The 5,000-nt window shown below is 34.6% G+C and overlaps 1 protein-coding gene across 1 annotated transcript in view; it reads left to right on the top strand.

The window, feature by feature from the left end:
- Positions 1-309: 309 nt before the first annotated feature.
- The window catches only part of Ssu72 (Ssu72 CTD phosphatase), a gene marked incomplete at its 3' end in the record, with an annotated part of 14,549 nt that continues 9,858 nt past the window's right edge, over positions 310-5,000 (top strand). Inside the window, 1 exon segment of the mRNA XM_070125361.1 lies at positions 310-411.

Genomic DNA, 5,000 nt, shown 5'->3' with positions numbered 1-5,000 from the left:
ATGAAATACGGTTTAAAAGATCAGTCGCTGAAATGTGATGAATTCAATATATTCAATATATTTTCATTTTTTTCACAATTCTAAAATATTTTAGAATATGTTTTCCGATTTTCCCATTTCCCCTACTTCTATTTTAGAATGGGTGAGTGCTTACAAGGTAGAGAGAATAGGTACAAATATTTGTATAACTTCGATATACCAACAAAAGACGATCATTGATAATAATATGCTTTAATTTATATGGGATTTAATGTGTTTCTCTTCAATATTTTGTGCACATTATGAATATTCAAATTATTATAGAGAAAATGTATAACCCTTTGTTTTGGTTTTGGATCACTTCGTCAGAGTCGGCAGAGGAGCTGAGGATTTTGCAATAAATTTAATCTTTATGTTAGGTCTTTAAGCTTAGTAAGTATTTGATGCCGCTTAATATTCATCATAAAGTATCACAGACAAGACTAAGTTGTGTAACAATTATTTATTGGTAATGATTGTAGATGTAAGACGGATGTGAGTAATGAAGGACGTTTTGGGAAAGGTTTGACAAACTTTGTTTTGTTTTTGTTCAGAATATCTTATGCCGTTATTACTGCATTTAAAAAAAATCACAGAATCAGAATCTGCCACTTTTCACGGTTAGTTCTTTTTTGTTTTCAGTTTTGTTAATAGTGGGAGAGGACCATGTGATGACGCACAAGAGGTTTTTTAAAACAGTTTTAAGGAACTTGACATTACTGAAGAATTTAGTAGAGAACTCCTTGTGATTTTTGTGAACTCAAACATATTTTGTTTATGTAGATGAATTATTAAAACATATTTGGTAATTGTTATTGAAAGTGACACACCCTCCAGAGATTGTCCAAAACCAGGGTATCATGCGGTCTTAAAGCCAACCTTACCGTTCCTACCTTCTATTTATTTTCTAAACAGGGGGTCAAGCCCCCCTGTACCCCTCATTTATTAGCACTTTGTGCCAATTTATAGAAAACGGACATTAAGAATTGGCAGTTTGAGTGTACCAGACTGTAGAGTATTTTTCTTGTGCAGGGAATATTACATTTTTTTATGCATGGAAAACATGATTTTGTCTACATTTGCACGGAAATTTGACAACTCTTTTTTTAATAACTATCATGAAGATAGGGTTAATATCGTAACAGCTTATTAACCCATTCGTCCCGGGTGTCACATATATGAGACACAGGGAAAAAATAAACAATGTCGGGCTGCCCGCCAGTGCATTGCTGTCTCGGAGCCGCGCTCCGAGGCAGAAGCGGCGCGCGGCCAGGCGGGCGGACAGACTCCGGGGAAGCTCCGCCCGCTGATTTTGTAGCTGCCCGGATTTTTTTAATTTTGGCTATAAAATGTACCCGGCGCGAGTGGGTTAATAATGCATTAGGATTCAGTTGTTAACAGAACTGAGCCTTTGTAGAAGTCATGTAATACTTTGCAGGAGATCCCCGGCATAGTAGAATTGTATGGATCCTTGATTGGCACATTGGCATTTGCTTTCAATTTCATATTTTAAATTCAAACAAACAAACAGGTTGATTATATGAAACTTGTTTATCTATGCAGAGCTAGTCTGCAAACGGAAGATGAAACAAGTGCACGGAAAGGTCAAAATAATTTTATGAGCGGAAGATGATTTAAAAAAGAACTAAATGTGCGCGGAAAGTTACCCGAGAACTACAGTTGCGCTGACAGAATTTGACCAAACTACAGTCTGATGAGTGTGTTGTGGACCTAGTATCTGAGCGGTGCAATGCAGCAGACATTTTCTTCATTTACCAGTGGTGTCCATTACCTGCTATCTCCACGCATTGCTCTCGGGGACTTATACCGTATATTCCATTGTAATAGTTTTACCAAAATTTCACAATACAAGTATGATAAAGGAAAAGTTGTCATCAATACAAGAAGTAGTATGGAGAAGATGGTAATGCCACAGATAATGGAAAAATATTGTGAAAAGTGCCTCTCACAACCTAAGTCCACTGGGTACTCCAGATTTCAGCTCTGTCTTAGTGTGCCTACCAAATTTATTGAATGAATTTTGTGATGTGGAGTTGAGAACTTTGTGTCTGGCAGGTGCATCCATATTGTAAAGAATTACTTGGGAAAGTAAAGTGTAATCAGATCTCAAAACATAGGTGAAACACCTAAACCTAGTTGACTATGGACTCCTGGCAATTTTGTATTTTAAAAAGTTTATATTAAAAAAATAGTGATATAAAGTGTTTATAGTTTGCCCACATTATCCATTATAAACTTATTATGTCGAATGATCACAGATGCTAGGTCATATCTTATGTGAAGAGTTTATATCTCAATCGTTAGATGTCTTGCACACCTACAATTTTGATATTTGCGCAGGCATGGGGTGATCCTCAAGCTTACTGAAAATTTTATCTATTACTATATGAAATACCAGGGAACACAAGAGAGTGTTCTGTGCAAAATTGAATATCAGAATTAACCCAATGACTACAGGCTTTTCCAAATTCATAATGACTCATGCACAAGGTTGTGGAGCACTCTGCAACTCAAGTTAAATATTAGAAACATTTCCTAGGCATTCAGCAGCACAATAGACAATAATCTAGGAAATGAAACTAAAAAAATGGATTACGCCTACTTTTGAGTGCTGTGGCTTCTTAACCATTGTCAAAGCCAAACTAGTGAACTATTATAGCAGATACAATTTGAATAAGCTGACTACACATGGCATGAATTTTTTCCATCTAGCATTTGGGCTTGGTTCATCATAGAATTTCTCTGTGACTTTCATGTAGATGTATACAAAACACCCATTTGTGAGCTATGGGCCTACACACCATTGGCCTCCATACTACATGTAGTAAAAGGCCAATAAATCTCCCAACATATATCAATATACTCTATTAAGACAAAGCTTCTAGACTTCCCTAGTATTTCATATATACCAGTCTCATATAGTTAACCCTGTAATGACAGGGCCTTAATTTTTGGTGTGTAAAATGACAGGACAGGCTAGACTTTGTGGCTAGGCCTAAGCTGTGTACGGCTGATCTACCCATCAGAATTCATTATGCACTTATACGTTATGACAGTAATATCTGTACCCATCTTTGAAGGGTTAATAGGAAAAAGTCCCAGTTTGAAAGCTGCTACAATTGTCTTATGAATGATTGCCCCATTTCTAGATACCCCATAAGAAGGATAACTATAAACATGGATATTATATGAGAGCATCATCATTTATGTCACATAATTTAAACTAACAGTTCTTAAACTCCTTATTTCATTAACTCTATATGCAATTTGTAAGACTAGATAAAGCTGTTTTGAGTTTGTAGAAGCTAGGTTATCTGTGGTAAGGTGAACAGCCCATGTATATATTTATTGATATTATATCTAAAGGATATAAGAAAGGATGCTTTGTAATTAATCAATTTTAGTAGTTCTGACTTTATCCTGGTTGTTTTCTAAAAGGTTGTGTGATTTTCATGTGATTACCTATTAGTACCATTGAATGACTGTCTAGCACAATAGTTCTGCATAGTAATAGATTACATTTATAGTGTTTTATTAAATTTGGCATTTCTTTTTAAAAAAATCATTTATGTCTTTTGATATTTGTTATATTGTAATAGGTGTGGGCCTTTTTTGTTTGGTGCAATTCAATATTCAGCCAATGATCTTATTATAAAGTAAAACTGGCTGAAGTATTTTTGATATAAAACAGTAATAGTTAAAAAAGAATATAAAATCAGACTAGCAAACTATACTGAAATATTTGCCAATAAAAAAAAGTTAATGGAAATGCATCTCATCACCCTACTGTGAACCCATGTGCTTTTTTATATGAAACATCCTAACCAAGCAACCTTGGTTAGGACTGATGCCTCTGCTTTTGGACTATCTATCCCAGGGACATTTACATATCAAAGACACTATCCTCAGACCCCTAGCCATGGGCATTTACCTATTAGGGGTTCTGCCCCCCCAGACTCTCTACCTCGGGGACACTTGCCTATTAGGGGTTCTGCCCCCAGACCCCCAGAACAGTTTATTCATAATTAACCTGAACCTCAAGACATTACCTCTATTGATCTTGAGGAAAGAGTGGATTTATGGCATTTGAACACCAGCAGATTTAGATAAAGCCACCTAGTACACTACTCCTTTTGCACTACTGTTCATCACTGAGAACAATGTGACACACATGATATTCAAAACACAACTGGTTGTGAAGGCTATTGTCACCAATGCCACAATCTATGCAGTTTTTTTTTTTTTTCATAAATATCAAGGCCTTTTGCCACAGTCATGTTTCAGAGAAAAGTCATTGAGATCACTTGGTTGTATGGCCACACACCCTGTTAAGCACAGGAAAAAAGTCATTCCAAATAGATATATCAAATAGCAAAGAGCACAGTAGCAAACTCAATTTATTATTTTAAAAATTATTATATTTAATTAGAATTCAAAATATAGAAAGGTATATAATATAAATGATTTATCATTAGTGTTCATATATAGCTGACATGAATGTATGCATATGAAAAAAGTGTCTTCATGAGTTCCTTATATTATGATATTTTTGCTTGGTGTAATTCCCTGTTCACCCTATAATTTTGATTTAAAATGCACATGTTGTTTGTGGACTTACAAAGTAATGAGAGATTGTATTTTCTATTCCATTTTCTATTCCAATATTTTACATGAACAAACTGTTTTACTCACATTTGTAAACTTATATGTACTGTTTTGTTCTTCATGCTACTACTCCTATGTATATATTTTTAATGAATCTCCCAATTTTAAGGGAGAACTTATAGGGCAAAGGAAACTTTAATACATATTAGAAATAAAAAAATATATAAATACAGGCTAGTAAAGACTTCAAAATATGTAACTAAAAGTTTTGTATCGTTTGCATTACATTTGAGTAAAATTTACCAGAACTTCCCACAAGTTATGTAAGAAATGTGAATACAACAGTTGTAAATCAG

This window comes from Penaeus vannamei, chromosome 9 (genome assembly GCF_042767895.1).
Source record: "Penaeus vannamei isolate JL-2024 chromosome 9, ASM4276789v1, whole genome shotgun sequence".
NCBI lineage: Eukaryota > Metazoa > Arthropoda > Malacostraca > Decapoda > Penaeidae > Penaeus > Penaeus vannamei.
The sequence above is the reverse complement of the archived record's forward strand: the minus strand, read 5'-3'. Positions and strand labels throughout refer to the sequence as shown.